Genomic DNA, 13349 nt, shown 5'->3' with positions numbered 1-13349 from the left:
TGGCCATCAGCCCCCTCTTTGGAAGGTTGTTTTTGCGCTGTACAGAGCTTTCCTATTTGCTCAGCTAACATTTTCACTTGGGCCTCAAGGCACTGGAACCTTTCCATCTCTCTAGGATCCTCTTTCTGTGGCCTAGGTCGATATTGGTTGTTTTCCCCCTGATTGGATCTATTCTGATACCTCTCAGGTGATTGATGTCGGTTGGGATGGTTTCTGAACTCTTGATTCATTTGTGGAGGGGAGCGGGTTGCACCCATCCTTTGATTATAGTCCCCTGGTGGGGAATCATTGTACTGGCGTGGATTGTAGTTCACGTTTTGCCTCATGTCCTGTCTCTCAGATTGTGGGTACTGGCCCCTAGGTTGATTTCCATTATCAGTAAATCGATCCACATATCGGGGCCTATCCTGATTACCATATATCATGGTGTTGGGATCAAATCTGCTCTTTGTCCCCAATGACTGGTAGGGACCATCATTTCTTTGATCTTGATTTTGTCTCTGGTTATTGTTCATACCTGCCATATCAGGCGGATATCCTGCCCGGGGCCTGTCCCCTAAATACCTAGGGCTGATGTAGCTCTCTCTATTACTAGGATCATGTGATTGGAACATTGGTCCAGGAAATGGCGATCTTTGTTGATTACCCCTTTGTTCAGGTGTCACATTATTTTTACCTTGGCTTTGAGCAGACTCAAGGGACATTTTGGCTGACCTGATTTCCATTACTGTGGCTGAGGGTTCTTTAGATTTAGGTCTAGTATCTTTCATTTTATCACTTTCTCTACCCTGACAATAGAGTACCTCATATAGTTTTGTGCTTTGATGTACAATCCATTCAAGGGACTTGTCACGGTCAAATTCACGGACCAATTGGGATATGATGTCTTTCTGTAGCCCATAGAAGTATGCAGTTTTAAACTCATTGGAATTTGAGTCAAAAGATACATCAAAGCGAGAAAATGCTCTTTTTAAGTCTTGTAAAAATTGGCGAGGGGATGTATTAGGTCCAGCAGTAATTGTGTACGCGACTTTCTTTGCCTCCTGCAATGACTGAAAAGGAGAAAAATGACGCCTAATTTCTTTTTCAAACTCCAACCATGTCATATTCTGCTGTTCATTTAATCCCCTTATGATGCTGGCCATCGGGGCATCTAAAGTTAAATGAAAATATTGTCTGTACTGTTCCTTAGGTATCTGGAGTGCTTTATAAATGTCATGCACTGCTTCTAAGTGATCCTCAATGCAGCATTCACCTCCATTTTTAAATGGTTTGATCAGGGCTTTAATGGATTTCATTATTTTTATGGGGCTACTTGTTGCAATGCATGGAATTGCACTATTTTGTGATTCAATCCTGTTTTCAGGTGTATGAGATTGGTGGCTGCCCCCAATGGGAGTATCAAATCCCCCAAGAGCGCTGCAACCAAGTTCAGTCACCGGCCCAGTCACTGGAGCACTAGCTCTTTGGGCAGAGCTAGAATTCACCTCCACTCCATTGAATGTGGTACCCTGCCGCCTCTCCTGGGACCTGGGAATGCACATTTGCTGTTCTAAGTCCTTACACTTTTTAAGGAGTCTGTTGGCTTCATCTTTCAAATAGTTGTTTTCACCATTCATCTTATTAATCACCTCATGCATGTCGCACATTTGCATTTGGCATTCATTGAACTCTTTATTTCTCTTGTCTCTTTCTTGAATCATTTTAATAATTTCTTGTTCTGCGCTCTGGAGATCACATTCTTTTTCACAATGTTCTTTTTGTAAAATCTGCATCTCTGAAATAACCTCATCTTTATCCTGTCTAATGTGATCCACTAAGGCTTTTAAGTGTGCCAATTCTTGCTCACTATCTTCAAATTGTTTCTTGCTTTTGGATAACTGAGTATCAAAGTCTCTGCATTTTAATTGCATGTCTTTTTGGCATACATCCAATTCTGCTCTCAACATTTCCTGATTTTTACTTGCCCCATCTAATTCAGTCTTTAACCTGTTAATTAGCTGAGTGTCATTCTCTTGCATTCGCAGGGACTTGTTTAAAATAAACCATATTTTGCCGCATAGCCGTATTAAACAGTCTTTCTCTGCACTTTTATCGGCTGCATTCAATAATCTTGTAAGGCAGACCTGAATTATGCTGCAAAAATATTGTCTAGTTTTACTTTCTGCACCTCACCCTGAATGCGGTTACTCCATTCTAACGTGCTATTCGACGACCAATTCCCATGTGCAAACAACTTTGCCTCTAAATATTGCACTAGATCTCAGAATGTGGTTTCCCTTTGTGACATTCTGAAATTCGTTTTAAGTGGCACACTGCTATTATAAAATGGGTTCCCTTTAATGTGCAAATGGCAGTGTGAGACACGCTTGCCACGCCCAGTAGGTACTCTATGATCACTTTCCCGGCCTGCAACGCACCATAAATATGTAGGGTATTTTGTGGAGATTTGGGGCCTGACGGTATTTTATTACCGCCGAAAAAATAACTTAGCAACAATCACTCCTTGTATTCAGATTGGGCCATGTACAACAATAATACAGTGGACATGCATTATTTCAGCACCCAGACATGCATATTTGGTATGCGTGGTTGGTATGCGTGGTTGGTGGTATTTTGGTGAGCATAATTCCCTTGTTTTATTTGTGGCCCCAATGTCCAGAATCCCTTATCTTTGCTTAGATTTTTCGTGTAATCACTAGAGAGACCTCAGACCTACATTTCAGGAATACCACATTTTCAGTGTTAGTGTTAGTGTGCCACCATGGGCGATCTCACTGACTTATTTACGACAGAGAGCTATATGTGGTAATTTTGTGGTAATTTCCACTACCTTATATACGGTAGGGAACTATGTTCAGAGAGTCCCTCTTCCCGTTGGCTCATGTACCTCCAACGAGCTATGCTACAAACAGTCACTCACAACTGTCCATACTGAATATGATCATGCACACATCTGTCTTAAAATGACAATTGCACTGTTTAAAAATCTCCCCACATCATCAGCACTGTATTGGTAAATATAAAACACACCACCCATCTGCTTTCAAATATTTTTCTGTATTATAAAAGTTGCATTTAAACACGATCTCACTCTTTACAGAAATAAATAAAATACCACAGTAATAGCATTGTCTGTGATACACTGAAAAGAGAGTGGCGGAGAAAAGAACTCAATTGGCAACATTAACATGTGATTAAGGCACAGGAATCTCCTTTCCTACGCTGACTGAATATTCTCGTACACACTTAGCTCCCACACTTATGTAATTACCTTATCTGTTCAGCCCGAGTTTTCTGCAGCTGTTCTCTTTCTGAATGTGGCTCCCTTGAAGATTAATCCCAGTGAAAACGAGCGCCTTTCGTTCTCAAACCGGGGTCATTGCCTGGAACTCTCAGCTTTTTCAGCAGAAATGCTCCAACCAGGAAAAAACAGGTCCTTCTCCCAGCTCTCCAAATCTCCACTGACTTCCCTCTCTCTTCAAACTCCCCCCAGCAAAACCCTAATCACTGCCTCTAGCATGATACTTGCTATGACGCTGCTCCAATCAGAATCAATCATGCCATCTCCTCCCTCTCTACACAATGGCTCATTTTTATAGTAATACTTTGTAACCAACTGATTTCCTGTTCTTTCGAGCCCTTTTGCTTCCTGTAGTTATGTGGACAGAGCAGCAGAGAAAACGAAAAAAAAATAAATGTGCGTTTAAAAGTTCACTTTCAGAGTAGGCCTATTTCTGCAGTGGAGACACATTTTTATTAGTGGGTTATGTTAAATTCAGTTTTATTAGTCAGGTTATTTATAAGTAATGTTAGTTATTAATTTTCAAATGTGTCTCTTGCACCATAGGCATTTCAGGTGAAAAATAGTGTGCATTTTTGAATGTGCACGTGTGCTTTTAACTGTAAAAATAGATTTGCATCTTATATGTTAAAATCGTTTTTGACTGAATAGCCTGTCTTTCCTTGTTAATCTGGTAACACATATAGCAATGCACCATAGGCATTTGGTGCTGCATCAAAAAAATTGCTACCTGTGCAGTAGTGCTGTACTCTGTGCTGTAACACGCCAAATATCCTTACAGCTCTCATACACACATGCACAGCATTCACATAAGCAACCACACACCCATGCAGCCTCAAATCTTCAATCATACACACATCACTCACCAGAACACTTAATTCACGCAAACACAGTTATGCATGCATGCACACATTAAAAATACAATGGGCCACATTACGAGTCCGGCGGTTACCGTGGCGGTAAAACCTCCTGGTTACCGCCGTACTAGTATTACCATTCCGCCTCTGTGACTCCCGGAAATACCAGGGCATTACAACCCTGGTGTCCTGGAAATCCCGGAGGCGGAATGGTGTCCCTTAGGACTCAATGGGAATGGGGAAGTGGAAACACCGGCACCATTTCGTGATGGTGCTGGTGTTTCCACATCCACCTGCAGGCGGGAGGTGTTCAACCCGCCAGGTTAGCCTTGGCGGGATGATCACCTCCCGCCTGCAGGACTCGGGATCGGAAGGTCCGGAATTAACCGTGGCGTCGGGTTTACCGCCACTGTTAATTCCGGACCGCCCGACCTGTAATGAGGCCCAATGTCTCTCTCTCACACACCCACACACATACATAGACACAACATTTTTTTATTGTGAACATTTACCTGAGTGGGCCGCAGCCGTGATATTCTCTGAAGGCCCTGGCTTTCTCCCTCTTCCTCCAATGTCCTCATGTTGGAGGAAGAGGGTCAGGCAAGGTCAGGAGATGCAGTTCACCCCTCCTTCTGCCTATTCTTCTATCAGGCAGGGGCAGAATTCTGACCACCCCCCCTCCCAGCCTGAGACGGACAGGAAAAGGGAGGGATGAAGAGCCATTCAGGATGACTCCAGGGCTGTTACTTACTGATCCCTTGAAAAATCTTGAATGGCTGACGTCACCCATGGTCTCCCAATGCCTTTCACAGAGCTCTCCATGGGGTGAAGGCATGAACAATTTATTTGCCGGCATCCATGTAAAGTGCTGTGTAGGGCATAAAGGACACCTCCAGTCTTTGCAGTTGCAAATAATTTAAATATTTTTTATTATTTGCAAATGCAAATACTACACTTCCATTATTATGAAGCAAGATAAAATCACTCGCTCCAAATGCAAATGCATTTATTTTTTTTAACTTTTTTGTGCTTTTCTTTTTATTTGCAGGACCTGGTGGGTCCTGAATTTTTAGGGGTTGTGTGGAGGTGGGCACAGGGATGGATCCCACCCTGCTGCCCCCTGTAGGTGAGCCTCTACTGTCAGTCCTTGGACCTCTGCTCTTCCCCTTCTATAACCCTTCCCTTTTTAGACGTATCTAGTGCTTTTGTTTTCACTATTCCCTTTATGCTGATGGCACTCAAATATGGATTATAAACTGACTAACTGTAATTGACCACTGGATGGCTCTCTGCTGCCTCATGGTGAACTCTTCAAAAACAAAAGTCATATTTCTCTCAACTTCCAATGCCAGCCTTACCACTCTCTCTTATCATTTTCCCATCTGACCTTTTTACTTACTCGCCCAAGGCTCTCAGTCTTGGGGTCATCCTTGATAGCAAACTTCATCTGTACAAATTCAACATTACCACTGCCTCTTCTGCCTCTGCTGTTCGTATTAACCCCCTCAACATGCAGAAAATGCATCCTTTTCTCACTAACCACTCTACAAAACTTGAATCACCACCCTCATTCTCAGTAAAATTGACTTCTGCTCAAGCCCACTCCTTGGCCTTCCCCTCTTCTCTTATTCCCTCTAGACAAAGTCCACAACTTTGCCACCTGCTCTCTCTACAGCGTAACCTGGTCCTCTCCCACATCTACCTACCAAAATCATTGTGGTTGGCTCGCTATGCACAACTGCTCCCTGTTTAAGTTCCTTATCCTAGTTCACAAAGCTACTGATGATCTTGCTCCTCAGTACCTGTCTGTTTTTTTCTTATATTACCATCTCCTTCCCTCTAACCCTCCCCTTTGCCCAATCTCACTCTCCCACACCTTCTGTGTGCCTCCTCTCATTTCAACTCTTTTCTATACTCACCCCAATCCACTGGAACCCGTCGTTCATCACAATCGGAGCCAGCCCAACTGTGGATCTCATTAAAACGTGGCTTAACATTTACTTGTTTATTTGTTTGTTTGTTTGTTTGTTTGTTTGGTATAGCGCAGGACAAAACCCTCAAGTAGCTGGGCGCGAACAGTACAAGGATACTTAAGAAGCTTAGTTACAGAGCATACAAGATACATAGGAGACTTGGTTACATCGTTAGGTAGGTGCATTCAATGTGATAAAGCAGTTATAAACAGTAATAGCTAGAATGCAACCATAAGATTAGCAGTGACCAGGTTTCCCAATAGAAAAACCAAGATACAGGCAGCAGGATGTCAGAGATTCAACGGTTGGCCAGCATAGCAATCCTTAGGGTGAAATTCAAGAGAGGGCAGAGCAGAGGTAGGAGGTAGTTCTCTTTGCCCCCATTCCCATATCCCTACCTGACCCTACAACTCCCTCCAGTGACGCTTAATAATGTGATTTTCAATGTTTATATGGTAATCCTTGTTAGTTTGAATCACGTGCCCCTGTAGTTTACTGTTTCCTTTGTAAGTCACCTATTCTCTTATATATTTCTTTCTGTTTCTTTTGTCCCTGGTGTATGCCCCACATGTTTACACTTTCATAAACTGGATTGCCACTTGCTATTGAACTATTGTCAGTCATTTCTGATCGAGATTGACATCCTTGTTCTTCATTTAAATACAAATACCTCACCAAAATTCTTCATCATGTTGTAGAGGTTCCTTTTAGGCAAGTACAATGTTGGCAGATCACTAGTGAGTTTCACGATTTTCAATCTAAGAATGTTTTTCTATTAACTGATTTAACCCAATGTATGAGCCTCCTCAAAAGGCTGAACACATGAGTTGTCCGTGTTTTGGTAAAACGGTAACTGCAATGTGAACATTGATACGTGGAGTAAACACTCAACTGAACTATCTGACTATTAACTATGTGCACATTTTAACTATTTGAAAATGAGATCAACTCCTTTCCAAGACGGCATTTCATCAAGCAGCAGATTATTTTTTAAATAGACCTTTAAAGTAGTTTCCAGTCATCTGAATCAATAAACAGAGTGCAATGAATGCAAAACATTAATCAAACACAGCACACCGAAAGGCAGAAAAGCAATATTGTTCTATGCAACTGACATCAAACGATGATTGCCTGATATAAAGTTTCATTGGAAACTTCCCATGATGCATTCTGGTGATGCAGCGGGACACGAAAGTGTTATTGGAGTTGACATGAATACGGTACAGTCTAGATTCAGGGTGATGGCACCCCAGGTATTAATTCCAACTATGGGGTTATTTTTCGATGGGCCCTTGAAGCTAAACTGCTTTCATGCTTTACTTTTATGCCCCAGCACAATTTTGCAGGTGATATGGCTGAGCAGCAAAGCAAAGGTAGGATCACCACTTTACTCTTCTCCTCCTGCTCAGAAGAAAATGTGGTTTCACACCTGCATGAGATTTTCACGCACGAGTAAAAAGAATGGATTCCAATGGAATATTCCTCTTATTAGCACCTGCTAATGAGCAGACAGATTCCATTGGAAACCATTATAAGCATATTTGCAGGCACTGTTTTACTTCTTCCAGAGTTGAGAGTAAAAGGAAAGAGTAAAGGCCATGTGCCTTCATGTACACTTTACTTTAACACTTTGCTTTGGGAGATTGCCTACAGGCGGCCACCAACATATCAGTGCAAGTGTTGGTGGTCCACTGCATGCAATTACCATTTTTGAAGATGGCCAGCTATCTGTCTTCATATGATGCCTTGATGTTTTCTTAGGTCTGATATTGACAACTCAAAATTTGACAGTCATTCCACGAACATCAGGGGGAAGGGTCATGACACATATTTTTAAAGGCATTATAATGAATTAAAGAATATAAAGCCCATAGCAGATAAACGTATTATGCCCCATCCCTAACTTAAGAAAAACGTATTACACAAAGTTCAAAGCAAGGAACCAAGTTTAGCTTCTTTAGGGTGTTTAAATAGGTATTAAAAGTTCTCCAACATGAAAAAGTAGGCTCACTGCAGTAGTTACAGCTTAAGTAAGTGACCTAATGTATATGCTATTTACAAGTAGGTTTCCTGCACAGGAAAAGGTGCATTACCAGTTTCAATAGAACTAGAGGGACAAGGCCAGATTCCTGTGCTTATGTTTCACCATCAAATGCAGAAGGGTAGTAAGGGCTTTACCCTTGATGTTAGCAAATGGGAACTTCAAAAGAGGTATTTAAACCAACGCCACAATTCCTGTAAAGAATAATGATCCTAGGTAAGTCACAGCTGGCGAGGATAACTGCTCCCCCTATAGGCTTTGGCAATGGAGTTTCAGGGGTCATGGGTGCAAAGTGTTGTTCGATAAGAGTTGGGTCCAGCAAGTCAGTATTTGCAGTCTGTGTCAATGAAATAAGGTTTACAAAGGTCATCAGACTGAACAAGATGAATACATTCTGAAGGGATTCTGCATTCTATGCCATGACGTTGAAAGAATGTAATGCTCGAAAAATATGATGAGCATTTGAAGTGACCCTGCACAGGTTCTGCAGGGTTGACAATTCAGAAGCTCGGGTCTCAGGCTCTAGTAGAACTCCCCTTCTTGATAGAGAGAAGGAGCAGTGGAACAAAAATGTTCAGTGTCCTCCAGGAGAATGCATTGTGAGTTTCGGATGATGGATGCGAGCTGCAGGCCCACTGCCATTCGGAGCTCCCTGAGATATACTTGATCATGCAGGACTTGGGAGTAGTTTCATTGACCTATTCATGGGATGGACATGCCATTAAAGATTTCCCCTGTTTATAGAAGAATGTAGATTCACCTTGCAGTAGATCGTTTAAGCAATGATGGTCCCAGCAGCTGTCTTCCCGTGCCCCTCTGATCCTTTTAATTCTTTTGATCTGTAGATCCAGTGGTCGACTAAAGAAGACCTCCTGATTTGCTCCAGAAATACCAAATCCTAGGCTGCAGGACCCTCCTGCACCTGTTGGGGAATATGCAACATTGAAACTCTGCACAGCTGTCCACTCATATGAAGCCATCTCAGGTATAGCCATTGCCTCCCACATCCGTGCCACATAGAGCTTAGCAGCACCCGGACAAAGGGAGGGCTTTAGCCCATCCCTCTCCACCGAGTAGCAGCTTCTGGAGAAGCTTGCCACTGCTAGATTCGCCGTGCACACTTATGCGTGGGTAAGCGTGCCAATACCCTGCACATTGCGCCGCTACACAGAATCATTTGCCTGATCTGAAATTTCCGCCGCGAGACCCCCTCCAGCTTCCAGACGACATCAGCTGTTTCTGCATTTCGTAGTATCCCCGACATGAGGACTACACAAAATGGCAACCGCCATATGATGTTTACTGTTGCATAGCAACAGTGTTTGCAAGACCTGTACGCTGATTGGTCCGCTACCTCCACATCATCTCGGCGGCAACACCGGATTGCGCGAGCCAGCCTTTCTACGAAGGCCGTCTACTAAGGCTAGCTGCCTGTCCGAGCCTGTCGTTGCCTGAGGAGCAAGAGGGGACAGGCACGCTGCCCGATTGCATCACGGTAAGACATTTGTCCAACTCCCACTGCATCTGTCTGCATCTTGAGAACTGCCATAGCATTACAAGTCTATCATCCATGTGACATGAGCGTCAATGCATATCTGCGACAGTAATCTGTAATCACAACTAGTCATGGCCATTAACAGCCTACATCTGCAGCTACCGCTACCGCTGCATTAAAACTTACACATGAACAACTGTAACTAGATTCGGAGATCACTATCCTCTGCATTGCCGAAAAAACCTTATTCGCTTACAATCAAACGTGCCTTCCATTACTACGCACAGTGCATGTTGACACGGCAAACCTGCTGACACAGGGCCTGTTCACTTGCGCCTACCATTTATCTGCAGCTATACTGACATATCACTTTACCTATAAATGAATGACAACGATCATACTTGCATTCGAACTCTGATCCTACCTGTCACGATATAAGCGCCAGTCATTAACATCATATGTATTGTATCTGCTTCACTCTATACCCACATATTTGTGATCGATTACCAAATGTAGATGGTCACATATACATGACGACCCGAATGCTATGCTCCTGTTCCAATTGCACCCCCATGTCTGCGACTATGTACTGAACATTGATCTAGTATACTAGATATATCTAAGACCCTTCCCACCTGCACTCTAACTGCACTGCATATTCATATGTGACATGAACGATTGAGGTTCAACCCATGTACACTTGGCATCACTTGATGCTCTACCTAATTAGCGTAACACCTGCCTGTATGCAAGTACCCACAGCTCTCGGCGTAAATACTCCACTATACTTTAACTAACTATGTTTATAATTTTGTTCCCTCACATTTCGACCTGCACTGATTTTTGACCTGCATTCAAGCACGTGTGACTACCTCGAGGCAACTAGCAACTGTGACTCAATTGTGATCTGATCCAATTTGCCCACAACTGAGCACCACTTTTATTTCTGCTGGCACCTTTGCATGCACTGGCACTATGTGTAACATTCCACTATAACTCCATTGTGCTTTAAGTGACTCTGCCTGTAATCACGTGCTATTTTGAGCCAGAGGGTAATTATGTACCCAATCACCTAAACTAACTGTTAGCCTGTGTAAATGACACTCCTGATGCTGCCTGTGTCCTCCGCATGTACATTACTGCTACAGCATGGGAATATGCTACTTCTCATGTTTGCCACGTTTCATAGCCACCTCACCTAGCCTAAGGCTTGCTATCAATACTTTAGGAACTCCACCACCTTAGTGCATTTTGTGTTCATTTGCTTTAGCTTGCCACCCCTGCACCCACTATAGTAAATAAGCCGGTCAAACTAACTTGCACCATTCATTCTTGTTCTGAATGCATTGACCTGCACCGTTATCTCTAGCCATACCTTACTCTAGCAACATTACATTTCTAGCTCTAGATCTAGACTAGCCTACTGTACGCATAAAGCCATCCAGCCCTACTCTTACCATTGTCACTAGAGAAACCTTGATCATCATAGCACATAATGCATGCCGCTGCTCTTCATCTAATTGTTCTCTGGACCACATTGGCCTCAACTTTCGTTCTACCAAACCATACTATTACTTTATAAACAATGGCCAACAATACCAGGGTAACCACACCAGGCGTGGAATGTATTCCAGTGAAGCCAATCAACCCAAGCCATACCTCGATCCCACTAAGATCTAACATCCCATGCGACCTTGCACACAGAAACATTAGACTTCGCTCGAGACTAACTAAGTTATTCAAAATCCCTGCCAGTCTCCTTACCACATCGGCCCTTCAAAGTAAGTACCCCTTTAACAAACAAAATCTCACACCTAAAAAGTTGAATCATAGCAATTTAAGCGCTATTCACAAATTTAATTCCAGAATACCCAAACAGAATACATTTCCAGCCTCAACTGTTGATCTTAATAGTAATGTTCATTCCACTCCATTGACGGTGACTCCTGTGCCCCTTCTTAAAGGAGCACTCATTAATGCAAGGTCCTTAGTAGCCCATGCCACAGAAATTGCTGACTTGATACTAACTGAAAACTATGACTTCCTAGCCATCACTGAATCCTGGCTACACCAGGCAGCAGGCCCTGCCTTGATGCTTGCAGTGCCAGCCAACTATACCATCCTCAGAAAAGATAGAGCTGATACCCATTGAGGAGGCATAGCTATCATAGCCAAATCTAGCCTAGCAATGAAAATAGCAGCCTCTCTACATGTCAACTCCTGCAAATCCCTCACAGACAAGCTACCTATCTCAAACTTCCAAATTATTACCATTCATCTAACATATAGACTCCCACCCCCCATTGACTCATTCGAGGAGGACATATCCATGATCCTCTCGGATAACTTGAAAAATGCATCACAGGCACTCCTACTGGGAGAGATGAACTTGGGCTTCAATGAACCTAATGACGTACAGGCAACTGCCACATCTAATATCCTTTCAGAGCTGGGCTTCACACAAAAAATGACACAGCCAACCCATGAAAAGGGTAGAACGCTTCACTGGGTGGCTTTCTATAACTGTAACACCACCATCACCACTCTCCATCCCCAGGTATGGACGGACCATTCACTCATAGCTTTTACATTAGATGCCAAAACCCCTACTACTCAAAACAACCCTTTAGCACCTCCCAACTTAACTAGGAACAAAAAGAATATTACCACCGACAAACTTCTACCTTTGATACTCCCCACCCTAAATGCCCTACCAGACACCTTATATCCTTCGATCTTAGTTAACAAATTTAACAAACTCATGACAGCAGCTCTAGACTCCATTGCCCCTTTAAAAATGAGGAATAGTAAACCTAGAGCACATCTAAATGTGTGGTTTACTCCATACTTGAAAACACTATGGAAAGAAAAATGCAAGAGTGAATCCATTTGGAGATTAGCACCATCTGAGATAAATAAAGCTAAACTAATCAATATTTCCACGAAATACAAAACGGAAATACGGCGATCCAAAAAGGAAAGTTACGATAACAGGATATTACAAGCACATTCAAGCACCAGGGAACTGTTTGCAATACTAAAAGAACTTGAGAACCCCATCCCTGTACCTGACAATTGTGTTAAAGATGAGACCTGGTGTTCTGACATACAGAAGGCCCTCACCGACAAAATCACTACTCTCCAAGTCAAAACCTCCAACAAAAAACTAAATATACCCACCGCAATCCCTCAAATGTGCATGCGATCCATCCACCTATACCAGTACAACATTTCAACTTCACCAAAGTCTCTGTTCTAGAGGTTGAAAGAATCTTACTTTAGCTCAAACCTTCCAACTGCCGTGGAGATAAATGTCCTGCCCAAAACATAAAAAACACAGCTAGGGACCTAGCACCCTTCATCTCTAAGCTTATCAATGCGTCATTTACCTCAGGCACTATCCCAAGTAATCTTAAGGAATCCTGCGTCCTCCCTCTTCTTAAGAAACTATCGCTTGACCCCTCTATACCCACCAATTATAGACCTATCACAATGGTGCCATTTCTCCTTAAGATATTAGACAGGGCGGCTTACATACAAATTGAGAATTTCTTGGAGCAGAACCAACTCCTTAACACCTGGCAATCAGGATTCTGACCACAGCATGGTACCAAAACCATTCTTATTGACCTTAAGGCCCAGGTCGATGAGTTGAGAGACAAGGGCAAATCTGTCTTAC

The sequence above is a fragment of the Ambystoma mexicanum genome, chromosome 8 (assembly GCF_040938575.1).
Source record: "Ambystoma mexicanum isolate Mex_15411 chromosome 8, UKY_AmexF1_1, whole genome shotgun sequence".
NCBI lineage: Eukaryota > Metazoa > Chordata > Amphibia > Caudata > Ambystomatidae > Ambystoma > Ambystoma mexicanum.
Note: the sequence above shows the minus strand (reverse complement) of the source record.